Raw genomic sequence first — 27,643 nt, 5'->3', positions numbered from 1 at the left:
GTCATAACAAGCGTATTTATTCCTCATACAATTTTTCCAAAGTGGGTTGGTCAGGAAGCTCTGGAAAGCTGATGGAAGCTCCATCTTCACACATGCTTCTAGGATCACTCCAGCGGGTGAGGGGGGAAGAGAACTCAGGAGCATCTCACACCAGCATTTAAGTGTTCTGACTTGGAAATGTTGGACCAATGTCCAGACCTACTCTCATTGTCCTGCCCAACAAAAAAGGGCTAAGATAGTCTTCTGTATGGGTAGAAGGAAAGGAGAATGGGCAGCACTAATGACTATCACAGTCTGCCTTTTGGTTATCAAAATTTTGCTCCTCTCTCCTTCTTCCACAGGTAAAATACACTCTTTCCCTCTGGTCCCTAAGAGAGACAACCCAAATTCCATCCAGTCATAACATCAAGCATCAAGTCTAGAATCTCTAGTAATCTTATATCAAGAATGAAGCAAGACATTGGCACCGGGTCCAGACATGGCTCCTGATGATCCAGAGACATGTAAGTTAAAAAGGCAAGTCATCGACCTCCTTACTCACCAACCTCCCGACACCCAATAGACGGTTGCAAAATGGCACCTAGATAATTTCAATAAACACTCTTATTTGGAAAGTGTACAATTGGGAGGCATACACATCACTGGTTTATTGCAAGTCAGAATCCTCACCTGGTGAATGTTATCAAGGCCTCATCTCCTGGAGCAAGAAGGGCTCCTTGGCTCATTACTTACATGGTCTTTGACCTCTGGGAGAGTCTCCCTTTCTGTGATCTTTCTTGGCCACATTTGAAGTGGGTGTCAGGGAATACATCTCCCTTGGGGGTTAGGCACACTTCTTACCTTACATCTGATCCAATAATGATTGAAGCCTCAGTATTATTGTAAGCCATGAACTATCACATTTTCTTTTAGTTCAGGCTGATTCTTTTGGCAATATAATTCACTCAGAAACTTCACTGGATTTCTATCTCTTTGATTTCAGTCAGCTTCATGTACCAAAAATGCATGACAGTTCCTTTCTAGATAATTACTCGTATTTGTTGAGTGTCTTTGCTTCCTCACTCCCATGCCTCCCTCTATTTCTCTCTTGCTCTTACTCTCTTGATTTTAATATGGGTATCTTGTGTCTATCAGATGTCCAGAACCATGCTTTTCATCTGTTTTCCCTAAACAATTTTGTGATTTTAAAGCATTTTCTAGGTCTTACCATGTGTATAATAATGTTCCCCGAAAGATGTCCGCATCCTAATCCCTAGACTTGCAAATATGCTATATTATGTTGTGAAGGGGAATTAACGTTACAGATGGATTAAGTTTGTGAATCAGCTGACCTTAAAACAGGGAGGGAATCCTAAATTATCCAGGTGGGCCCAAGGTAATCACAAGAGTCCCTAAAAGCAGAAGTTAGAAGCAGAAGTAGTCAGTGTCAGAGTTAGAGTGATGCAATATTAGAAAGATTAGGCCATTCCTGGCTTTGGGAATGGAAGGAAGCCACAAGCCAAGAAGTGTGGGCAGCCTTTAGAAGCCGGAGAAGGCAAGAAAATGTATTACCCCCTAGAGCCTCCAGAAACACCTGGATTTTAGCCCAGAAAGACCCATTTAAGACTATCAGAACTATAAGAGTAAATATACATTATTTAAAGCCAACAAGTTTGTAGTAATTTGTTACAGAAGCAACAGGAAACCAATACACATCTTGAATCTGTTCAGAGCTTTCAACACTAGCTTTTAACACTGTTGCCATAACCTTAATTTAGTGTTAGCTGCAAGGCTGAGTTTTAATCAGCCTTGTTGCTCAAAAACCATTTCTCAATTACATATTTTACTGTTTAAGTGTGAAAAGTATCATTTCTTCTAACACTACAAGCCCCTGAATTTGAGAATTTTCTATTTCCTTTTTATTATGACTTGTAAACCAATTAGTTCTTTCTTCAGCTTCTCTACACTATAATACTTCGTCATATAGAGCCAATAGCAGCCAAAACATGTTCCTAACACTTTGTTTTCCAACTTGCTCCCCTAGTTCTCCACGATTATTAGATGTATAGTATGCCTTCAGAGTTATAGTACATGACATTTTATCAAATATTCTGCTCCTCCATAACATGGGTCACCATTCTTCCAGTGCCATGGACAGTATTCTCACCACAGTTTTTTTTATCAATACTACATTTTTGTTATGGTAGGAGCCGACTTCTCTGTACTAATTTCCATTGGTTAGGATCTGTATCCAATCTACACAAAATGGGAGAGATTATACTGTGTAACAAATAATCCTAAAATCTTAAGTGACTTAAAAAAGAAAGGTTCATTTCTCATTCACACTCTGTCTATCCTGGGGGATCTGCTCTGCTTCATTTTAACTCCAGAATCTAAGCTGGTAGAGTAACCACACTCTGAAACATTGCCAGTCTCCAAGGCAGAGGGAGAGAATGCATGACTAATCACATACTGGCCCCTGTGCTTTCACTGACTGGCGGCACACACACATTCAGTTACATTTCCTTGGCCAAAGCAAATAGCACAGCTGCATCAAACTCCAAGGAAGCAGAGAAGTACATTCTTACGATATGCCTGTAAAGAGAGCAGGAAATATTTGATGAGCAGCACTAATGACTACCACACCCTTTACTGATTTTTGTATATTGAGGTTTATTATAGTAGGCTACAATGTATTCAGAATTGGGAACCATACTCTGGGAAAATACAACTCTGCAGAAATATTTTTGCATATTTGCAACAGAGTTCTAAATGAAAGACACTTGTAGTCATAACCAGATGCTTCTTCTGACTTCATATTTTAAAAACTTACTAGTTTGCAAATACATTTTAGAATATAAGAAATATATTTTTAAAAAACTGACATAATACCCCAACTCAACACCTAGGTATATATCCAGAAGAAATCCAAAATGCCAATGATGTAAAAATGTGTAATTCAATGTTATTTATAATGAAAAATTTGCAACATCCCATGCAGTTTTAAATAGGGTAAAGTACAGTACATTCATGCACTGTAATATTGTGTGCCAATTATATAAATATTAAATACCAGAAATTGCTCTCAACCTGACATTAATTTAAGAAGTAGATTATAATAATGCATATACAGTTTGAACTTCAACTTCTATGAATATATGCAGAGAAAATGACTGAAAGAAAAATATAAATACTAATCATAGCTCTATGTGAGTGATTACAACTGGTTATAATTGTTTTTTCCCATTTTCATTTTCCAAATTTTCTACAGTAACAATATTTACTTTTATGTCCAAAACAGTAAACATAATAAAGGAGAATAAAAATATATTTCTTTCTAAAAAGGATTCATGGTGCCTGTCACTAAAACTGTTAAAATGGAAACTGAAAGTTAAAACCATGTTTGGTGGGCCAAATTCTAATGATGGGCCCTCCAAGATTCCCATCACCTGGTATTTAATTAAACACTAAGTATGCTGAGGCTGGAGTTAAGGTTTCTAATCAGGTGACCTTTAAATAGGGAGAGGATCCTGGGTTGTCCAGGTGGGCCCAATGTGATCATGTGAGCCCTTAAAACCGGAGGAGGAGGGTAGAAGGATCAGTTAGAGAGAAGCGGCAGAAGGGGAGGTCAGAGAAGCTGTTGATGGCTTTGAAGATGGAGGAAGGCGACTGCAAGTCAAGGAATGCAGGTAAGTTCTAGAAGTTGAGAACAGCCCCTGGCTGACAGCAAAAAAAAAAAAAAACCTGGGACCTCAGTTCTACTATTGCATGGAACTGATTTCTGAGAGTTTGGAAGTAGCTTATTCCCCACAGTCTCTAATGAGGAACATAACCCTGCAATACCATGATTTTAGCCCATTGAGACTGTGAAGACTTCTGATACATGGAAACTGTGAGATAAATTTATGTTGTTTTAAGCTTCTAAATAGGTTGTAAGCTGTTATAGCAGCAATAGAAAATTAATACACCATGAAATGGAGGCATACCAAAATAGGCTGATTCAAAGGGCTAATACAGTTACTGTGAATGAAGATTAAATGTGGCTTTGAACTTCTTGGTAGTCAAAGCAGAAAGGGAAACAGTGGGTGATAATTTTACTTATGAGAGCTCAAAACATCTATGTGATAGTTGCTTTAATGGGGACCTGTGTGCAATAACCTCCTCGTAGACCTGTTTGCCCTAAGTTCTAGGCCATCCCAAGTCCAATCTTTGTATTTATTGCATAGAATGATCATTCAACAATCAAACTGAATTGTCACTTTCCTGCTTAATACCCTTCAGTAGCTCCCCCTCACTTACAGGGTGAGTTTCAAGCTCCTCAACATGGCACAAAAGTTCCTTCAAATCTGACTCATTTCTACTTCCAGATTCACCTGCCATTACACAAAAGCACCTACAATCCACCTATATACTTGCAGGCCTCTCAACTCAACACCCTTTTTACAGTCTTAGCATTTACACATGTTCTATCCTGGGCCTAGAATGGCTTTTCCTTCTTTTCCTCCTGAGGAATGGTTCATATACCATGGTCCTGCTAAAATGTGTTCTCTTTGGTGAAGCCTCACTTCCTTATGGCCCCCCTCACCCATCCCCTGTAGGAAGAGTAAGTCATTTCTCTCTCTGTCCTCCTGTGGTGCCCTGTTCCTTGTTCAGTTGCAGTAGGTAGCTGTTGTGACAAAATCACTGGCTTACATATCAGTCACCCCTAGATGGTAGCTCTGATATCAAACCCCAAATAAGAATTAGGAATCAAAAGCTTTACAAAAAGCTTTACAAAACAAAATCACTCCTTACAAAATGCCTTTTGGAGTGAAGTTAATATTTTTAGTTAGGGAATTCTCAGCTGAAAAAACAAATGAATATCTGAGTATGGAAAAGATGAATTTGGTTAAGCCGATTTTAAAACTACAAAGCATAATTTAGGTGCATTTCTAAGTTATTACCTAATTCTTGTGTCAGATACACCTGATGTGGGGAAAAGCTCAAATCATCCTCTAGGGTGACCTCAGGTTACCAGCTTGAGGCTCAGTCAGAAATACAAAGAAACCATGGAATGAGGAGGCAGGAGGAGCTGTAATTGAGAGCACAGGTGCTGGCAGCTTTCTCTGTTGACTTGCTATAGCCCAGTTACCTGGGCCGGTGACTTAATACCTGCAAATCTCACGTTTTTTCATTTGAAAAAGAAGCAAATCTGGCTGTTGAGAGAATTGAATTATATAATCCATGTAGAATGCTCAACACAGTTCTTGACACTTAGAAAGTACTCAGTCAATCTCTGATAACATTAACATTCTAATCACACTGGACATAATTCATTAGGAAACGTAAGACGGCCCTACTTTCTAGTTACTGAAAAGAGACAATGTAAAACTAGCCCAGGGGCTTTGGGACCCAGTATTCACTATGTAATGACATCTCACCTTGGCCAAGTCATGTTACCTCTGTAATCAATCTTTAGTTTCTTTCCCTTTAAAATGGGGCTGTCATGTGCGTTGCCTACCCTCTAGAGCATGTGAAAGTACTTTGGAACCAGTAAAGCAAAGTGTCAGTGGACTCTACCGCTACTAATATGCCACCACTATTACTATTGCTAGTATCCACCCCCCTTTTTTTTAATAACTGGCACTATTTCCCATCCTGTGAAGTGGAATCACACAGTGGTCTCAAGAAACATTCACTCAGTATCTCCACAGTGTGTGATCTAGTACAACAGGTGTCAGGCTTTAGGAAGGATATAAGATAGCAGATCAAGCTTTCTGCTTTATTCTAAGTAATATCAATGACTGATTTGAGAAGGAAGAGTTTGACTTGGGGAGACCAGTCTGGGGGATTTTGCAATAGCACAGGTCAGGAGTAATGAGGGTCTGCTGTAGGATGGGAACAAAGGAAAAGGAGATGAGGTGTTGAGCCCTTGTGTCATAGTCTAAGCATGGGCTTTGGCTGGGTTTGCTTACATAGATATCCATCCTTGCTGCTGGAACTCAGTGTATCCCCACCCAGTGACTTCCTGTCACCTCTAGATCCTGGAACAGAGATGATAGTGATGATTGTCATAATGATACTAGCTAATGTTTATGGAGTGCCTACAGGTGCCCAGCATAAGTATTAGTTTACTTCTCAGAGAAATCTGACAAAATTGGTGCTGTCATTACCTCTATATTTCAGATAAATAGAGGCAGAGAAATGTAAAATAATTTTCCCAAGAATACACTTTATAATAAGTAGTACATACTAGATTAAAACCCAAGGCAGTCTGGCTCCAGAGTCTATACTCTTAACCACTGTTCCATGGTGATCTTAATGATAGTGGTATTAAGAACAAATATTATGGGCTTCCTCTGCTATACCCTGTGCTGAAGGCCATACATGAACTCGCCTCTTGATTGATCAAGTAATGGCAGCTCAGTCACATGCACTCTTTCAGCAAGACCTCCAATCTTAAAGCATTGAACTAGGTCAGTGCTCCTGACTGCAGCTACAATTCCTTAGAGTGTATGATCCACATCCAGGACATGGAGCATTCAGGGATGGAAATGGGCCTTGCAGAAAAGAATTTCTATTCTCTGAATTTCTTCCTGCTGCCAGAAGCCCTCTAGATCTCATTCATTTACTGCATCCAAAAGGAAGCCTGCCAATGCCATGACCCAGTATAGTGACATCCTTAAATCAAGGGGCATACCCTATGTCTATACAGAGAGTCTTCCAGGCTACCAGTTTACTAACATGAGGACCTTGAGCACATTATGCAACTTAACCATTATTACTGAGTAGTAGAAACAATGCCTATGAAAGGACATTACTTTTAATATTCCTTTTTAATTCCCTTAATTATACATTACACAGTTTTTTGTCCCTGAATTTTGGCTACCTCATTCTCTTGAGCAGGTTAATTTCTGTGAACCCTAGTTTCCTCATGTATAAAATTAGGATAATAGTGGGTGTTGGGCTTAAATGAGATAATCCATGGAATACAGAACTTAGCAGTGTTTGACTCATTTAGTAAGTATCCAATAAACGTTAGCTGTTAAATCATCTTCTTTTTCAACAACCTCATCCAATGTAAAGGCATCTAGAGCATTCTGGCATAACTAAAATTATTAAGTATGAAGGTTTTCCCAAAGGGCTGCCTTATATAAAAAGTAGAAAGATGGGATTCTTGTTCCCATCTGATCTCATGCACTTTAGGGTTAAGAATAATGTAGGAATACAGGCTGGTAGGAAATGAACTAGCCTTCTGAAACAAAACCTAAAATGCTAGAGAAAAATGTTGCATATTTCCATCCAAGGGGCCTGAGGGGGAGCTATAATTAGAGATATTAAGTCATTTCAACTTTTCCCATCCCCATAATCAACACTTTCATTTTACTTTTAGAGGAGAAAGGAGGTTGAATCTCAGATGGCTAGGAAAGGGTGGAGAGAGGGTTATAGAAGACTGAATAGACCATCAGTGACATAGTCTCTATTAAGAATGTCAGCGTAAAGAAAAATTCCAGGGCAAGGGAACAAAATTAAACTCAAAGAATTTAAAATGCAGAATTTAGGAGCAATATCTCACGGACATCAACATGCAAATGACTAAGGAGTGGAACCTGGAGTTAGGGGTTAGTACCTTTGAACATTGGCTCTGAAAGTGCATGAAAATGCTTGCTTTCTTTTTTTGTTTAAGCAAGATGGGGCAGAGGGTAAGCCACAATACCTAGCATTGCATCACCCTTTGGAGCCAAGCTGCCCCTGAGAGGGTTCCCCTGATTGTCAGGACTGAGGAGAAGTCCAGGTGATGGTGGAGGCTGATCCTGCCGAGTCCCTTTAAACCCTCACATTTCCACTGAGAAGGTGGCAACCAGAGCCCAGTGCAAATACAGGTGTCACCTCAACTTTTTCATGTCCTCTTGTCTAATCTGCTAATTCTAACCTGTTTTGCATTCAGTTCCTGAACAATTTCCATTCTTCTCAGGTTTCAGATACATTATTCTGATATGTACTTAGGACTTTTCTCTGCCTTTGGACCTATAACTACTTTTGCTACAGACAAGCACCTCAGTTTGCACATGACCTTGTCTACCCTGGTCACCACAGGACTTGGTAACTTGGTGTAAATAACTGGTTAATACACCTAAAGGGAGAAAAGGGAACCCTCTTGCACTGTTGGTGGGAATGTAAATTGATACAGCCACTATGGAGAACAGTATGGAGGTTCTTTAAAAAACTAAAAATAGAACCACCATATGACCCAGCAATCCCACTACTGGGCATATACCCTGAGAAAACCATAATTCAAAAAGAGTCATGTACCACAATGTTCATTGCAGCTCTATTTACAATAGCCAGGTCATGGAAGCAACCTAAGTGTCCATCGACAGATGAATGGATAAAGATGTGGCACATATATACAATGGAATATTACTCAGCCATAAAAAGAAATGAAATTGAATTATTTGTAGTGAGGTGGATGGCCCTAGAGTCTGTCATACAGAGTGAAGTAAGTCAGAAAGAGAAAAACAAATACTGTATGCTAACATGTATATATGGAATCTAAAAACAAAAAATTTCTGAAGAACCTACGGGCAAGACAGGAATAAAGATGCAGGCGTAGAGAATGGACTTGAGGACACAGGGAGGGGGAAGGGTAAGCTGGGATGAAGTGAGAGAGTAGCACTGACATATATACACTACCAAATGTAAAATAGATAGCTAGTGGGAAGCAGCCACATAGCACAGGGAGATCAGCTCATTGCTTTGTGACCACCTAGAGGGGTGGGATAGGGAGGGTGGGAGGGAGACGCAAGAGGGAGGAGATATGGGGATATCTGTATACGTATAGCTGATTCACTTTTCTTTACAGCAGAAACTAACACACCATTGTAAAGCAATTATACTCCAATAAAGATGTTAAAATAAATAAATAACAAAAATACACCTAAAGGGTTTGTTTTGGCCGTACAAGGTTGAGGACAGGTTAAAAAAAAATTATAAATCTGTCTCAGCCAAAAAGTGCTTGGAGACTGGTAGGAACGGCATCAAGAAATTCATGCCATCACATGGCTTTTCTTTACTCATCTGCTCCAAATGAATCACCCCTCTCTCATCCAGGTACAATTGCTCCAGCTTGTCTCAGTCTATACGGTTGGCCATCTGCATATTTGAATTACCCTAATAATAAAAAAAATTCAAATGAACAAATCCAATAAAGTAAAGAATTTCTAAACTGGGCTAGGTATTTTGAAAAATAAATACAAATGATTTCACTTTTTTAATTCAGAATATGCTCAGCCTAGAATGATATTTAGCTTCCCAGAAGGAACAGAGTTTGATTAAAGAAAAATATGCTTTTATGAATCCAAAAGGAACACAAGTTAAATTTGGTAAATGCAGACATTCTTATGAAAGAGGAACAAAAAACAGAAATCAAATGAGAAAATAGCCCCAGATATTAACATATGAAGGAATAAAAAAGAAGCTTCTCTGCTTCCAACTTAAAGTTTTAGAGTTAAGAGCAAATAAAAAATCCTTAGCTCATTTATGTGACTTGATTACCTTTTCAAAATGTAAAACAAAGAAAATCGTCGAGAGTAGAGAAGATACTGAGAAATGGAAAATGTTTCCATGCAGCATTTTCTATTTTAAAGAGAAAATCTTACTCAAAGAGAAGTACATAAGCAGAGATCAGTAGCTCTGATATTTACCTTTCCTTGTGGAACAGATTACAGCAACCTACAATATCCGATTAGTTGTCTACACAGCACCCCTACGGTTACCACTGCTGAGACAGCTGTACATAAACCCATTCAGGAGTGACTTTGTAAGGGAAGAAGATGCAAAAGTCTTCATACACTCTAAGAGATATCCAAGGCCCTATTCTCCTGAAAACAGGATGTGAAGATTATTACACAGTAGCAGAAGTGTCCCTTGATTTCACTCCAACATAAGAAATGTAGAAATTGAGCTAAAAGATAGATTGCTTAATAAAACAATTGATAAACACAAACCAATGGGGATATATACAAAGGAGAATGGACTATGACAACCCTAGGAGATTGTTTAATATAATGTCAAAAGCTACCAATATAAAAGACTCCAATTTACTCCTGTCTCCAGATTCTGGAAAAGCTTTTGACTGTTAATTGGAAGCTTTTATTTTTGACATTGAAAAGCATGGGCTTGCCACAAGAATTCATTTCATGGGCAGAAACATTATCTGATCATCCAAAGGCCAAAATTAAGGCTAATGTATATAATTGGAGACCCTTTCTTTTTTTCTTTCTTTTCTTTTCTTTTGACAAGGAAGCAACCATAGGTCATCCACATTTTCCTCTATTATATGGTTCATCAATAGAAGCTCTGGCAGGCAAGATGAAGGAATAAAATGGGGTACTTAAGGCCCACAATTTTATTGTGAGTGGATAATGTGGCTCAATTCTGGGTTGCATGTAGACTTGTGAAATCCACTTCTCACGAGTCAAGTGGGAGGCCAAATCCCCTCTCCTAGTGGAGGGGCCTATTTGGTTTAGCTCAAGAGGTGTTTTCCTCTTAGGAACAAGTTCTTTATTGCTAAATAAAGTTGTGTGTTACAGATGGTGACTTCTTTGTCCTTGGAAGCAGTAACATATCCTAATTTCAGCCTATTTCTATTGTTCTTGACCAATTTTTTCCCCAGAATAATCTCTATGGAACAGAAGAGTAATATTATCTTCCAGTAATAGATTTTGTTATTTATTCTAATTTTTTTTGTAATCAAATGTATAAAGAACTCAGATTATATAAACAAAAAAATACATATGTTCAACAAATCATAAAGGCAGTATAGTAGAAAATTGCTTTATAACTAGTTGCACCTAAGAAAATACATGTAGTGGGAGATGTGGTTTATTGTGCAGTCTTGTCCTTTTCTTAAACAGCTTTATTGAGCTACAATTTATATACCATGCAATTTTCTCCTTTAAACTGTACAATCCAATGGGTTTTGGTATATTCAGAGTTGTGAAACCATCACTGCAATCGTCTTTAGACTATTTTATCTCAAGGAGAAATCCCAGTACCCCCTATTTCCAACTCTGAAAACCGTAGGCAATCATTAATTCACTTTCCGTTTCTGTAGATTTGCCTGTTCTGGACACTTCATGTAAATGGAATCATATGATACGTGACTTTTCATGTCTGGCTTCTTTCACTTGCATAATGTTTTCCAGATTCTTCCATGTTGTGACATAAATCAATATAGTTCATTCTGTTTTATGGATGAATGACACTTCATTGCATGGATATACCACATTCTGTTCATCCATTCATCTGTTAATGGACATTTGGGATGTTTCCATCTTTTGGTTGTTAGGAACATTCACGTACAAGTTTTTATGTGAACATGTCTCCATTTCTCTTGGCTTTGTACCTAAGAGTGGAACCCCTAGGTCATACAGTAACTGCATTTAAACTTTTTAGGAACTGCCAGACTGTATTCCAATGAGGGCTACACTTTTTTGGATCCTCACAAACACCAGTTATTATCTGTCATTTTGATTATAGTCATCCTAGTGGATGAGAAGTAGTATCTCATTGTGGTTTTTATTTGTATTAATATGGTGACTAATGAAGTTAACCATATTTTCAGTTGCTTATTGGTCATGTGTATATCTTTTTGAGAAATGCCTATTCTGACCTTTGCTCATTTTAAACTTTGTCTCCTTACTGTTGAGTTTTAAGAGTTCTTTATACATTCCAGCTACAAGTCCCTTATCATATACATGATTCGCAAATATTTTTCCATTCTGTGGGTAGTAGGTTGTCTTTTCACTTTCTTCATAGCGTTCTCTGTCCCACGAAGTTTTTAATTTTGATTAAGTGCAATTTACCTATGTGCATTTAGTAGCATGTCTAAGAAACAATTACCTAATCCAAAGTCATAAAAATTGACACCCAAGTCTATGTCTCTCCTACCCATTCCAATGTGGTCTTTTTATGCTTTGTGGAGAGCAGTTCATCTAGTTTTCAGATCTTTTTCAGAGGAAAATGATCCATGCATAGCTGTAGATTTGGTGTGTCCGTGGGAGGAGGCAAGTTCAGGATCTTCCTATGCTGCCATCTTCCCTTTCTTATTCCCAGCTTTGTTTTTTTTCTTCAAGATTGTTTTGGATGATTCATCCATGTGAATTTTAGGTTCAATTTACAAATTTCTGCAAAGGAGTCAGCTGGGATTGGGATAGGGATTGTGTTAACTCTACAGATCAAAAGATCTGAGGAATGAGTCATCTTAAAAATATTAAGTCTTCTGCTCCATGAAACTGGGATGTCTTTAATCTCTATACAGAGATAATTTAATGTCTGTAATTAAACTCTTTAATTTCAGAGTTGTTTAATTTCTTTCAACAACTTTTTTTTAGTTTTCAGAATATAAGTTTTGCACTTGTTTTGTTAAATTTATTCCTGAGTACTTTATTATTTTTGATCCTATTGTAAATGGAATAGTCTTCCCAATTTCATTTTCAGATTTTTATTGCAAGTATCTAGAAATATAACTGATTTTTGTATATTGACTTTTTAAAAAATTTTCTGAATGCATTAGTTCTGAAAGATTTTTAGTGACATAGAGACTTAGAATTTCTATATACCAAATCATATTATCTGCAAATGATAACTTTGCTACTTCCTTTCCAATCTGAATGTTTTTTTTTTCTTTTCATTTCCTTGCCTAATATTCTTAACTAAAATATTTGAAGGAAAGTGGTGAGACCAAACATCCTTGTCTTTTCTTAGGGGAAAATCATGCAGTCATTCATTATTAAGTATGTTGTTTCTGGATTTTTTTTGTAGATACCCTTTATCACATTAAGGAAATTCTCTTCTACTTATACTCTGAGTGTTTTTATTATGAAAAGGATTTGGGTTTTGCCCAGTATTTTTTTGTCGTATATTGAGATGATTATATGGGTACTGTCCTTTATTATCTTGATATGTTATATTACATTGATTTTTTGGACGTTAAAGCTATCTTGCATTCCTGAGATTAGTGCCACTTGATCATGGTTTATAATCCTTTATATATATAGTACTAGATTCAGTTTGCTAGTGTTTTGTTGAGGATTTTTGCAACTAATTCCTAAGAAAACTATAGACCAATATCTCTTATCTTGTGATGTCTTTCTCTGATTTGAAATGGGGTAATACTGACCTCATAGAATGGCTGGAAATGTATTCTCTCATTTTCTATATTTTGAAAATGTTTGTGAAGAATTGGCATTAATTCTTCCAACATTTGATAGAATTCACCAGTGAAGCCATCTGGGCCTGGGCTTTACTTGTTAGAAGCATACTCAAATTTTTTAATTTCTTTTTTTTTTAATCAAGAAAATGCATTACCTCACCTAACAGAAAAGCCCAGAAGTACACTAGCTTTGGACATAATTTAGTCCAGAGGATCATGATATCATCAGAACAATGGCTCTTTTTTTTTTAATTGAAGTATAGTTGTTTTACAATGTTGTATTAGTTTCAGGGGTATAGCAAAGTGATTCAGTTATATATATATTCTTTTTCAGGTTCTTTTCCATTATAGGTTATTACAAGATATTAAATATAGTCCCTGTGCTACACAGTAGGTCCTTGTTTATCTATTTTATATATAGTAGTGTGTATCTGTTAATATCAAACTCCTAATTCATTCCTCTCCCTGCCTTTCCCCTTTGGTAACCATAAGTTTGTTTTCTACATCAGTGAATCTATTTCTGTTTTGTAAATAAGTTCATTTGTGTCATATTTTAGATTCCACATATAAGTGATACCATATGATATTTGTCTTTCTCTGATTTACTTCACTTAGTATGGTAATCTCTAGGTCCATCCATGTTGCTGCAAATGGCATTATTTCATTCTTTTTTATGGTGAGTAATAATACATTGTATATATGTACCACATCTTCTTTATCCATTCATCTGTTGATGAGCACTTAGGTTGCTTCCATTTCTTGGCTGTTGTAAATAGTGCCACTGTGAACATTGGGGTGCATGTATCTTTTCATAGTAGAGTTTTTGTCTTTTCCAGATATATGCCCAAGAATGGGACTGCTGTCATATGGCAACTCTAGTTTTAGTTTTCTAAGGAAACTCTATACTGTTCTCCATAGTGGCTGTACCAATTTACATCCCCACCAACAGTGTAGGGGAGTTCCCTTTTCTCCACACCCTCTCCAGCATTTATTGTTTGTAGGCTTTTCGATGATGGCCTTTCTTACTGGTGTGAGGTGATACCTCATTGTAGTTTTGATTTGCATTTCTCTAATAATTAGTGATGTTGAGCATCTCTTTCATGTACCTACCTATAGGCCACCTGTATGTCTTCTTTGCAGAAATGTCTGTTTAGCTCTTCTGCCCATTTTTCAATCGGGCTCTTTGTTTTTTTGATACTGAGCTGTATGAGCTGTTTGTATATTTTGGAAATTAAGCCATTGTCATTGGCAAATATTTTCTCTCAGTCCATAGGTTGTCTTTTCATTTTGTTTATGGTTTTCCTTTGCTGTGCAAAAGCTTACTCAGTTTCTGCAGTTTGTTTCTTTCTAGAAATTTTTCCATTTCATCTAAGTTACTTAATTTTTTGGTATACAGTTCTTCATAGTATTCCTGTGCAACATTTCACAGGAATTATATTAGAAACACATAGTATTCCTTTTCAACATTGACTGGAATCCATATTACTGTGTTTTATCTAACAAGTTAATTTTGTATGTGTGTGTGTGTGTTATTCGGGCCTCTCACTGTTGTGGCCTCTCCCATTGCGGAGCACAGTCTCCGGACGCGCAGGCTCAGCGGCCATGGCTCACGGGCCTAGCCGCTCCGCGACATGTGGGATCTTCCCGGACCGGGGCACGAACCCGTGTCCCCTGCATCGGCAGGCAGACCCTCAACCACTGCGCCACCAGCGAAGCCCTAATTTTTTTAATTGAAAAAGATTATTTTATTTTTACTTTCCCTGGTAAGAATCTAAAATGAGAGTTCTCACTTTATAAAGCTGCAACTTCACTATGATACAGAGACACCCCAAGTCATCAGCTGGGCCTTTCCTGGTGAACAATTGAGTTGCAGTGAAAGTTGAACATATATACTGGGGAGTATAAACTGAGTTAGCTATTGTTTTTCACCTGGCAGAGTTTGGACTGGAAAATTTTGAATCCAAAGCCAAATTCCTATTTTCTTAATTTTTTTTAAACTTTAAAAAGTTTTTTGGTTAGAGTACAGTTGATTTACAATGTTGCGTTAATTTCAGATGTACAGCAAAGTGAATCAGTTATATATATACATATACCCACTCATTTATTTTGTTTTTTTGTTGTTGTTTTTTTTTTTTTTTTGCGGTATGTGGGCCTGTCACTGTTGTGGCCTCTCCCGTTGCGGATCATAGGCTCTGGACGCACAGGCTCAGCAGCCATGGCTCACAGGCCTGGCCACCCCGCGGCATGTGGGATCTTCCCGGACCGGGGCATGAACCCGTGTCCCCTGCATCGGCAGGCGGACTCTCAACCACTGCGCCACCAGGGAAGCCCCCCACTCTTTTATTTTTAGATTTATTTCCCATATAGGCCATTACAGAGTATTGAGTAGAGTTCCCTGTGCTATACAGCAGGTTCTTATTAGTTGTCTATTTTATATATAGTAGTGTGTATACATCAGTCCCAATCTTCCAATTTATTCCTCCTCCCCCTGACCTTATCCCCTGGTAGCCATGAGTTTGTTTTCTACATCCATGACTCTACTTCTGTTTGGTAAATAAGTTCATTTGTACACTTTTATTTTTAAGATTCCACATATAAGCAATTTCATACGATATTTGTCTTTCTGTGTCTGACTTACTTCACTCACTATGACAATCTCTAGGTCCATTCATGTTGCTGCAAATGGCATTATTTTGTTCTTTTTTTTATGACTGAGTAATTTTCCATTGTATATATGTACCACATCTTCTTCATCCATTCCTCTGTTGATGGACATTTAGATTGCTTTCATGTCCTGGCTATTGTAAATAGCGCTGCAATGAACATTGGGGTGCATGTATCTTTTCGAATTATGGTTTTCTCTGGGTATATGCCCAGGAGTGGGATTGCTGGGTCATATGGTAGTTCTATTTTTATTTTTTTAAGGAACCTCCATTACTGTTCTCCATAGTGGCTGTACCAATTTACATTCCCACCGACAGTGCAGGAGGGTTCCCTTTTCTCCACACCCTCTCCAGCATTTATTGTGTGTAGATTTTTTGATGATGGCCATTCTGACTGGTGTGAGGTGATATCTCATTGTAGTTTTGATTTGCATTTCTCTAATAATTAACAATATTGAGCATCTTTTCATGTGCTTTTTGGCCATCTGTATGTCTTCTTTGGAAAAATGTCCATTTAGATCTGCCCATATTTTTACTGGGTTTTTGTTTGTTTGTTTTTGATGTTGAGCTACATGAGCTAATTGTGTATTTTGGAGATTAATCCCCTGTTGGGTGCTTTGTTTGCAAATATTTTCTCTCATTCTGAGGTTGTCTTTTTGTTTTGTTTATGGTTTCCTTTGCTGTGCAAAAGCTTTTACATTTAATTAGGTCCCATTTGTTTATTTTTGTTTTATTTTCATTATTCTAGGAGGTGGATCAAAAAAGAGCTTGCTGCAATTTATGTCAAAGAGTATTCTGCCTATGTTTTCCTCTGAGAGTTTTACAGTGTCTTGCCTTACATTTACATCTTTAATCCATTTGGAGTTTATTTTTGTGTATGGTGTCAGGCAGTGTTCTAATTTCATTTGTTTACATGTAACTGTCCAGTTTTCAAGCACCACTTATTGAAGAGACTGCCTTTTCTCCCTGTATATTCTTGCCTCCTTTGTCATAGATTAGGTGACCATAGATGCATGCGTTTAACTCTTGGCCTAACTATCCTGTACCATTGATCTATATTTCTGTTCTTGTGCCAGAACTGTACTGCTTTAATTATTGTAGCTTTCTAGTATAGTTTGAAGTCAGGGAGCCTGATTCCTCCAGCTCTGTTTTTCTTCCTCTAGATTGCTTTGGCTATTTGGGGTCTTTTGTGTTTCCATACAAATTGTAAAATTTTTTGTTCTAATTCCGTGAAAAATGCCATTGGTATTTGATAGGTATTACATTGAATCCGTAGATTGCCTTGGGTTGTATAGTCATTTTCACAATATTGATTCTTCTGATCCAAGAATATTGTATATCTCTCCATCTGTTTGTGTCATCTTTGATTTCTTTCATCAGTGTCTTACAGTTTTCTGAGTACAGGTCTTTTGCCTCCTGAGTTAGGTGTATTCCTAGGTATTTGTTGTTGTTGTTGCAATGGTAAATGGGATTTTTCTCTTTCTGATTTTTCATTGTTAGTGTATAGGAATGCAACAGATTTCTGAGTATTAATTTTGTATCCTGCAACTTTCCCAAATTCATTGATGAGCTCTAGTAGTTTTCTGGTGGCATCTTTAGGATTTTCTGTGTATAGTATCATGTCATCTGCAAACAGTGACAGTTTTACTTATTTTCCAATTTGGATTCCTTTTATTTCTTTTTCTTCTCTGATTGCCATGGCTAGGACTTCCAAAACTCTGTTGAATAATAGTGGTGAGAGTGGACATCCTTGTCTTGATCCTGATCCTGGAGGAAATGCTTTCCATTTTTCACCATTGAGAATGATATTTGTGGTGGGTTTGTCATATATGGCCTTTATTATGTTGAGGTCGGTTCCCTCTATGCCCGCTATCTGGAGAGTTTTTTTAATCATAAATGGGTGCTGAATTTTGTCCTAACAAGTTAATTTTTGTGTTGCATCTATTTTTTTTTAATCTGTATTGGCTATTTGCATGTCATCTTCTGTGAATTACCTGTTTTTTTCTTTGCTCTGTAAGTCTATTAGTTTGTTTTATTTTTATTAGAGTTTATTTATATATTAGTATTAGTACTAGTCCTTTTCCTGTTATACAGATGCAAAAATTTCTTCTGGTAAATTACTTATTTTTAGTATATGTGTAATGTCATCATTCTTGAAGATTTTAGTTTTGAAATTGCCAATTTTGTTAGCTTTTACCTTCATGATTTTCTTTGTGTTTAAGAAGGCTTATCACATCTGAAGGGATTAAGATATTCTTTACTATTTATTTTGTAGCGTTCTCCACATTTATGTTTGTAATCTATTTGAAACTAGCTTTTATGAATTCTGTAAGTTGAAAATCTTGACTTTACCCTTATATAGATAGCCAATTATTTCCATAATTTTATTGAATATTCTCCACTGGTTTGAAATGTTAAATTGTATAATATTAAAGGTTTTTGAATATATATTTAATATATTTTCCCACATATTCATAGGTTGGGTTTTGTTCTCTTTACTTAGTTATTTTTAACTTAAAACCCAAATAGCAATATTCTAATTACAGTAGTTACATACTATGTCTTGATGTTTGGCAAGAAAATATTACACTTTTGATTCTTTATTAAAAATTTCTTGACTACTCTTAAAAATTTAATCTTTCATATTAAATTTAGAATATGTATGCAACTATACCTGAAAAATCATATTGAGATATTGACTATAATTTACATGAATTTAAAGGTTAATCTGTGAAAACTTGACAGCTCTACAGTATTGAATCTTCCTACCCAGAAACATGAAATATTGTAGTAATCAAGTTTTATTTTATATTATTTCATAAAGTTTCATTTTCTACATGATTATTTGAATATTACTTAATTTTTCCTAAGTATTTCATAATTCTTGTTTCTACTGTTCCTTTTTCTACTACACTTTCCAATTATCATCAGGGTCTTGGATTTTTATATATTGATCTTAATATTGCCTCTTTGCTTAATTAATTTTTAAAATAATTCACCAGTTGGTTTATTGATATTTATAAATAGACAATCATCATCTATCAGCAATGATAGTTTTGTCTCTTCCTCTTCCAAACTTTGTTATGTATCTTTTTCTAACAGTTCAGTTTCCAATAGTATCTATTAATAGCAGGGAATGTATTTTATGCCTGTTTTTAAAAGAGAATGCTTCATTGATTTACCCTTATATATGATATCTGCTGTAGATTTCTGATGGAAATTCTCTATCCTTTGTCAGATTAAGGAATTTATACACACATACACATGTAGATATACTCACAGGATATAGATCAAAATGCTAAGTATGATTTTTTTAAGTGTGATTTTTAATTTTTTTCCTTATTTGCAATTTTTTAAAGTTTTACTACTTTTGCAAAATAAAATAAAATTTCACTCTTTTAGGGGAAAAAAAAAATTTCATATGTGCATTACTCTTCCCAAGCTATCAGAAAAGGCACAAATTGTCAATGGTATAGTCAGTCTTCAACTATCTGCATTATGATAAGGTTTCCCAAAGCTTGTTCCTTAGGATGTTCCTTATATTCCTTGTAAAAAAAAGCTTTTGTGTTCCAATAAATTTAGAAAATTAGTGGTAAAACAAAGTTTAACATGACTTTTTAAATGCAAGTTTTCTTGGAATCTTTAATATACAAATGTGAAGAGTGAAGCTGCAACAGGAGAATGTAGAATCTAGCATATATTTCAGGAGCATCTCTTAACCAGTGTGTCAGTCTTCACTATAGTTCAGTCAACTTCTCATGTTGTTGCTGTTTGTAAAACAACAGTCATGGTTATCTGTGCCTAATTGAGCACAATTTATGTCAGAAGCACTGTGCAAGACTAACTTGTATCAGTAGCTCTCTCTAGAGAGCTCTACACTTACTTGTCTTAAAAAGCAAACCAAGGAAACCAAACAAATTAGTCAACTCTATTCTGCCCTCTACAGAGTATTGGATCAGGTGGTATACATGGAGAGGATAAAGCATGCAGTGTTGAAGAATGACTGTGGCCCTCAAGGAGTTTCCAGTCTAATAAGACTTGTATCAAGTGATCCAAGGGAATAATAAGACCACTGAAACCCGTCTTTTTTTTATCAAATGAGGACACGAACACACAGATGGATTGGTGAAGAGTCCAAGTTCACAGAAAGTGGAATGTCAGTTGGGAACAGAACAGATTCATTTGACTACATTTCCAGTGCCTTATTTAATTGACCTGACTTCCTCTCTGACAAAGTAGTTATAAATAAGAGATTAGCTGTTGGGATGAGAAGAAATGAGTGAGTGGGAGCTAAGAATTTTAAAATATCAAAATAATTTAATTGGATCCTGAATGAATTAAGATGTGTGGGAGTCCACATTATACCCCAAATACTAAGTCTGCAATAAAGCCAATTTAAAAATAATTTAAACAAGCTAAATAGAATGACTGTCTCATGTTAATAAAAAGAATGCAAAAAAATTACAGTGAATGTGTTGAAAAGAATTTCATTCACATCAAATCATAATTATTAAACTCATATTTCAACAAGAAATCTTGTTGAAGTTGAAATCAACTTGAAGTATGAAAAATGATAGTGATCTATACCTAATTTGAAATATAGGTATTACTGGACAGAGAGTAAATGTATTGGTTTGGTTCCTTTCTAACGACCAACATATTTCTGAAGGTGACACTAGCTTTTTTTCCCAGTGATGAGTTCTAACTACACAGTTGTGGGTTGACACCTTTGTGAAACCTAATGCAGAGGGGAAATGTTCAGGTTTTTTTCTTGCTTTCTCCCTCCTTTCTCTCCTTCTCTCTCAACTTTTAAGGTTCTCTCTTTTGCCCTTCAAGAACTGAGTGAGCCATTCTTGTGCTTTGACTATACATATCCCCCCAACTTCCATTCTCTTAACCTCTTTTGATCCAAATGAATCTCTGGCATCCAGTAAGACTTTTTACTCCTTCCTTGGGAGGCAGCTGGTACTAGGAGTATAACCTTGAGCACATACTGCACTGCAGATTCTCCATAGTAATAACTAACTTTTGAGATTGTAGTAAACGAATGACACGTGGAATTAAAACCAATATACGATTGCAGTCTTTATCTGGGAGGGAAGGTGGGACAATCAGGACAGAGCAAAATGGTCCTTTGTTTTCTCTCATTATTCCTGGGTTTCTTACGTGGGCAGTCAGATGTTTAAGGCCTTCTTTCAGTACAGGATTTCCATGGCTTAACTGCTTTCTAGAGAATTCTAATTCTCTAGTTGAGAGGTTAATTTCCTTCTGCATAGATCAAAGCAGCCAATTCCTGATGCTGGAATGACTCCACTGTCCCCTCTTGAACCACTGAATGCTACCCAGGCACTCTCGGGCTTTGAGCTTCAAAAAGAAAGCCCACTGGGGAGATTGATTGATTGGGGCGAGACATTTAAAGCAATTACCAACGTCTTCTCATTCTTCCTTTGGGCAAGTGTTAGGGTTAATGGGTGAACCAGCAAATGGCTAAGAATGACATTTTTGTGGCCCTTAGCTCCTGAAAGTGCAGGATATTGGATGCTCCTGTTTCAGAAACAACTTCAGCTCCTGATTAAGGAATCAGGCAGAGTAGCCTCCTTCTCTGCCCAGTTTCTTTTCTCTTTTCCCTCAGTGCATTGGAAGAATTATTTACTTGGCTTAAATAAAAGCAACATTACTTATATTTGTTTGTGCTGTCTGACTTCATGCCCAGTGAACTTATGATACTATAACAATTATTCATATTATTATGTATAAGTTGGATTAACTTTGTTATAAATTACATATAATAGTGCTGAGTTTTATTTAAATGAAGCTAATGGTGTTTCTCATCAAATGTAATTATTTGACTTTTAAAATTGAGGAAATTTCAGAAGTTGGTAATAAAAATTGTTGCAATGAAGTGCTGAATACAATTAGGACTAAACTATGGATTTATTTATTCATCCATTCATTTATTCATGAGCTCAGTTAACATTTATTCAATGCCTGATACTGTATTAAGAGTATGAAAAAAAAAAAAAAAAGAGTATGAAAGCCATGGGTCCACAGTCTAGGAACTAACAGTCTAAGATGGGAGACATATAAGTAAGCTGACAACTGTAGCACAGTCTGATGGGTTACTAGATAAGGATGTATGAGGGGCCCCTGAGCCTCACAGAGGGGCAGGGCTGGTGAGATCAGGAGGCTTCCTGGAGTAGATTACACTGGAGCTGAATCTTAGGTGACATGTAAGATTTAACCTGGTAGAGAAATGGGGGTGAGGGGCGATGCAGGCAAGGAAAAAGCATCATTAGAGGCATAGAAGCAGGAAACGACATGGCATATTTAGAGCACTCCAAATATTACTTTGATTACAGACTGTGTGGTGGGAAGAGTGTTTAGTGTGGTTGTAGACTAGTTTGTAGTGAAGTGGAAGAGATGACGTCAAAGAGAGAGGCAAAAGCCAGAAGATAGAGGGCTTTGGATGACTCTTCCTTAGTAGGAAAGAACAATCCATGTAACATGCATTTCAGTTTCTTGGCCAGAAGCTAGTCTGTTATGTAATGCATTTTCATGGTGATAAGTATTTACCATGCTCCCACTGTGCACCTAGAATTGTACTCTGTCCTGTGATGAGTATATTTGCTACAAAGAGGTCTCAAAGTTACCATCTCAGCTTGGGTTTTTATGTATAACATAAAAATTAGGAAACTATAACTGGTAAAGTATACACATCTTTTTTCTAATTACATGTTCTATATTTTTAAGCAAAATCTATTATCTATTAATCAGTTGAAATACATCTGGGGTCTTGATTGAAGTTGACCAGTGTCTTTCCAATATGAAGCATCTTTAGAGTGTTCTTGTAGTTTTGCTTTTCAGTTAATTAATTTGCCAAAGCATAGAATCTCCAAAATGTAGGAGGATAATCTCAATGGTATAATGTTAGGGAGTTTCCAAGACACACAGATACTCATAAATTAGGAAAAAGAAATTTATTGCTGTCATGTGATGGTGAGGAGGTAGTAGTCCTTCTTTAATAGGATCTGTGCACTTATTCCTGCTATCACAGTTCTGCTTTTTTATTTTGGTTTGATAGTAATCATGCCACTGGATACCACATCTCTGGACACTATTTTGGTAGCCTCGAGGAGCAGAGAAATCTCATCTTAGTTGTGAATCTCTCTACGTAAATTTTGTAATATTCTCAGTCAACTGTTGGTTGAAAATCAACTTTACCACAGATGATTTGTACATGTTATTTCTAAACTTGAGAACACCATTCTAGGATCCCTGATTTTCAGGTTAGGTAGCCATGGCCATGAGAAGCAAAATAACAGTCCTTATCTTGAAGCCAAAGCCTTTCCTCCTACTCTTCACACACACCCTCACAAGGAACATTGATTCTGTACAGATCAGGCTGGTCTTTCTTCACAGAAGGCTACAGGCTTTAAGATTTTTCTCCTTCAACTATTTCTTTAAATGGAGATAGAATTTACATACCATAAAATTCACCATTTTAAAATATACAGGTCAGTGGTTTTCAGTATATTTTCAAGGTTGTGCAGCACTTCATCATCTAATTTGAGAACATTTTTATCCCAAAGAGAAACCTTATACCCATTAGCAGTCCCGCCCATCCTCCAGCCCCTGGTAGCCACTAATTTTCTTTAGGTCTCCCTGGATTTTCCTATTATGGACATCATATATAAATTGAATAATACAATATGTGGCTTCTTTAGCATAATGTTTTCAGTGTTCATCCATGTTGTAGTATGTATCAGTGCTCCACTCCTTTTTATGGCTGCATAATATTCCTTTGCATGGATAGACCACAAAGGATAGAATGGATCAACAAAGGATAGAATCCTTTGTTTATTGATTTGTCAATTGATGTTTGGGTTGTTTCTACTCTTGTCTCTATTGAATAATTCCGCTATGACTTTATGGTTTTAGGCTTCCCTAGGAACTGATTATCAGAGGACATATCACCTTGTCGTATAACTATTGTCTCTTCTGCCATTTTGTAAACTGTAAGTGCACAAAGCACATACAGCTTATTAGCCATTACATCAAGCATAGTCCATCCATGTAAGAAACATACAAATAAATAAAGAAGGCAGTTCTCTAGCTCTAGGTGAGAACTTTGAACTGCTCATCTAGCTTGCCTCATGTCACTTAACTTGAGGGGCTGTATTCTTCACTCTGTTTAGAGTGTGTGCTTGAGGTTAAGGATTCTGCTCTAGATTTTTCCTGCCATTTTTGATTGTTGGGAGAGAGGAGGTTACATTGATACAGCAGCCTCATAATTTGTGTGGTTGAGTGGAGTGTTAACACCTATCCACAGAAGTCCCAGTAAAGCTGGATTTGTTTTGACAGTTTGTGCTGGGAGCATTTGGGACATTTATTAGTAAGGGAAGTAGACCATGATCCCAGGTTTGTCTGTTGTCTTGCCAATTAAAACTGCCTGCCTGGGCATGTGTCACAGTCGCCCAATGGGATTCTTCCCAGTGGGGACACTGGAAAAGTTCATCAGTGTTTAAAATTTATTTTCCCCATTTGCTTCTCTCACTCGCTCTTCGCCTAACTCTTCATTGATTATCTCTGAACTCTTTTGGGCATATTTTCTGTGTTGAGTGCAAAATGTTGCCTAACTCCCAATTCTCTCTTTCAGAGATAAGAGGATTTAATTAGGGTAAAATCATCTCCTATATTTGTTGCTTCAAAGAAAGCCCTTGTTGTTGGGGCCTGCCTGTCCTTTGGGACACCTTGCTCGGGTGCTCAGACCCATTTCTCAGTCTTGAGCCCGGCCAGAGCTCCGGAGGAACACTGGGCACTGGGGGTGGGCTGTACTGGCAAGTTTGAATGTGGCAAGTGCTCTGGCAGCCTTTGCTTTCCCCTCCCTCCTGCATCTGTCTCCTCCTTAGCCTAGTGAGAGAGACACGAAGGGAGAAGGGAGCTGCCAGGTTTCCTGTGTGCGTGTCTGTGGGAGGGAGATGCGAGGGCTGGCAGCCATGAACTAAGTGGGCTCCCTTCCATCTATCTTTTCTGATTAAATTGAAGCAGATTCAAGCTGCTGCCTGTGAGCTGTGATGGGAGCCATAGCTCACAGACAATTCCTGGAATGACTGTTCTCGACATTGCACCCATTTCTACCCCGAAGCAACTTACAGGCTGAGGGGGTTGAGAAGTCTAGAGCTGTCTGTAGTGTATGCTTGGTATTTGGATGATAATTTCCATGTACTATTATATAAACTTCAAAGAAAATACTGTGAAAATAAAGATGTCCTTGAAACTATAATGTGTGTTTTGGTGTGGCATCCCATGGCTTCCAGTTTTATGCCATTTTACTGCTGTTGACATCTCCTGTTTGGGGGGAGTTGGGTTTGGCTTCCAAGTAGTTGTTATTAAAGGCTATGAGTTAAAGACCCAGGGTATCCCTAGGTTCATTAAGATGTGGGGAATGCCTTGTTTCATTTAAACTTTTGTGCCTGATTATTGCAACAGATTCCAGATCCTTCCAGATGATTCTATAAACATTTATCCTCTTTTACATGAATTCTTAATTTCCCAGTCCAGTCTAGGGGAAGACTGTCAAGAATCCAGGTAGCAGTCACTGTGACAATAAAAGCCTATTTTGAGTCTGAACCTTGATGGTGAAATTTCTGGCAAGGCCCTCCCACCTCCTTCCCCTTAAGCAGGATCCTGACATAGCTCATCAGCTCTTGTTAGAGCAACTATAGGTCTGCTATAGGCTCTGGGGTTAATCTCTGCTCCAACCATAGAAGGTGTTAACGGCTGTCAGCCTTTCTGCAGCCCACTTCATAAGATGTCACTGCCACACATGTGGGCACCATCACTCTTCCTGTTGCTTTGGGACCTCCTGTTCCCCCAGTCATTGTTCTTGCTTCCATGTCATTTTAAGAACTGCTGAAGCAACAAAGAGTGCTCCAGTAAAAGTCTTCTGTTTTCATTTTCTCCGTTACTCAGAGGGTTTCTGGATTTTTAAAATTAAACTTTGAGGTTAGCCTCCCACTTTCTAGAGAAACTTGAAATAAATTCTCTTGGGATGTATCAGAGGAGATTTCAGAGGCATATTTCTATATTGCCCCTCAAAGTAACCTTCTCTAGTAATCAGAGCCCCAGAATAGATACGAGGCACTTCGACTCTTTCATATATCAGTATGAATTCCCTCATCTATTAAAAATGTCAGAATCTCTCCTTAGACACACCAAATTCCTTAGTGCTAGCCTTCCTAAGCGGGAAGGAAAGACTTCCAGGTGCTCACAAAAGGATTGCTGGTGGCTTTTTTCAGGATAAACTGTCACACTCGGGTAACAAACAACCCTAAAATCTTAGTGGCTTAAAACACAAGGTCATTTTTGCTCATAGATTCCTGTCCACAGATAAGCTATTGTAGTTACTTAGAGGCTTAGACTGAGGGAAGGCTTCATAATCTTACGATGCCTCCATCATAAGACGCGATGTCCAGGGCTTACTGCAGTAGGGGAAGAGAACAGGTGAACACAGCTCTTAGACATTCCCTCTGGGAACTGATACATGTCACTTCTGTTCACTTTCATTGACCCAAGAGAGTCTTTGAACAGGAATCTTGGTGAATTCTGAAAGTGAGGGGATGAGGACTTAGCCAGCAAGTAGCTTGGGAAGAGGATTGAGTGGCCTGGAAGGGATACATGATAAGGCCAGAGGTCCCACAATTGATTTTCTGCTTATAGCATTTATCATTTCTTTCAAGGGAGGCTAAGGAAACTGCAATCAGTAGGCACGAGTCCTGGAACAAAATGATGCCCTTGCAGAGGTAAACTGATGTGGAACTTCACTCTGTGAGCGTGAGATGCCACAGGAGTGGCTGGAGTGGTGGAACATGGCTCATGGGGCCACTAGGCTGTGCCTCTCGTACTCGCCACCATCGAGGGATTACTGGAGACGGTGGGGATCCTTGAATGCCGAATGCCGCGCAGTCCTGCTTACTGAACCTGCCTGGTGAGTACATACCATCTGCCCGTAGGAAGGACGGCACTCTCTGTGGGGTGGAAGTGACAGTCCCCGGTGAACATGAAGCCGATCCACTTAGACGGTGACTTTGTGAGAGGTACGTGCGTGACACATCTAAAACTTGCTTCGAGTAAAACCAGACCATAGGAAAAATGCAACTTTTTAAATGGTGTAGGATTTTCAACGTTGCCTAATACTTCTCTAAACACTTCTATTATTGTCTACTATCTCCTTTTGTTCTCAGAAAGTATATGAATCATTTTAGCCTCCTCGCCTGCTTGATCTCCTTAGCACTTACCACCATTTAACAGTCTAAGTATTTTGCCTGTTTATCTTGTCTGCCTTACCCACTAGAATTGAACCTCCCTGAGGCTGTTTTTTGCCAACTGTTATATCCTCAGAACTGAAAACAGCACCTGGCATAAAGCAGGCCCTCATCAAATATTTATTAAATACATGAATGAGTAGTAGTAATTCTACTTGAAGCTAGTTTCAGAGCACAAGGATGCATGGTGATGCTTTCAAACATCGCCTTATCTTCTGTGTTAAATGTGCTGATTATGGAAAAGTTTCCCGATTTACCTTCATTCACTCTTCAATATTAGATACTTTTTGAGCACCTACTAAATACCAGGCATTGTATGCATCAGTGAATAAAACAAAGATCCCTGACCTCATAGAGCTTCATATTCCCAGGGGTTGGGGTGGAGAGAGACAGTCAACAAAGGTAATAAATCATGGAACAGTCTGGGCAGTGACACACACGTGGAATGAAGAGTAGGTGATGGGAACTGGAAGTGCGGGGGA

At 37.7% G+C, this 27,643-nt stretch overlaps 1 long non-coding RNA gene across 1 annotated transcript in view; it reads left to right on the top strand.

Moving 5' to 3' along the window:
- The window catches only part of LOC125964715 (uncharacterized), a 37,590-nt gene extending 10,787 nt beyond the window's left edge, over nucleotides 1–26,803 (top strand). The window contains exons 2-3 of the long non-coding RNA XR_007477951.1: nucleotides 342–503; nucleotides 26,577–26,803. This is a non-coding gene — a long non-coding RNA (uncharacterized LOC125964715). The remainder of the gene's footprint in view (nucleotides 1–341; nucleotides 504–26,576) is intronic.
- The last annotated feature ends 840 nt before the right edge of the window (nucleotides 26,804–27,643 follow it).

The sequence above is a fragment of the Orcinus orca genome, chromosome 6 (assembly GCF_937001465.1).
Source record: "Orcinus orca chromosome 6, mOrcOrc1.1, whole genome shotgun sequence".
Classification (NCBI taxonomy): Eukaryota; Metazoa; Chordata; class Mammalia; order Artiodactyla; family Delphinidae; genus Orcinus; species Orcinus orca.
The sequence above is the reverse complement of the archived record's forward strand: the minus strand, read 5'-3'. Positions and strand labels throughout refer to the sequence as shown.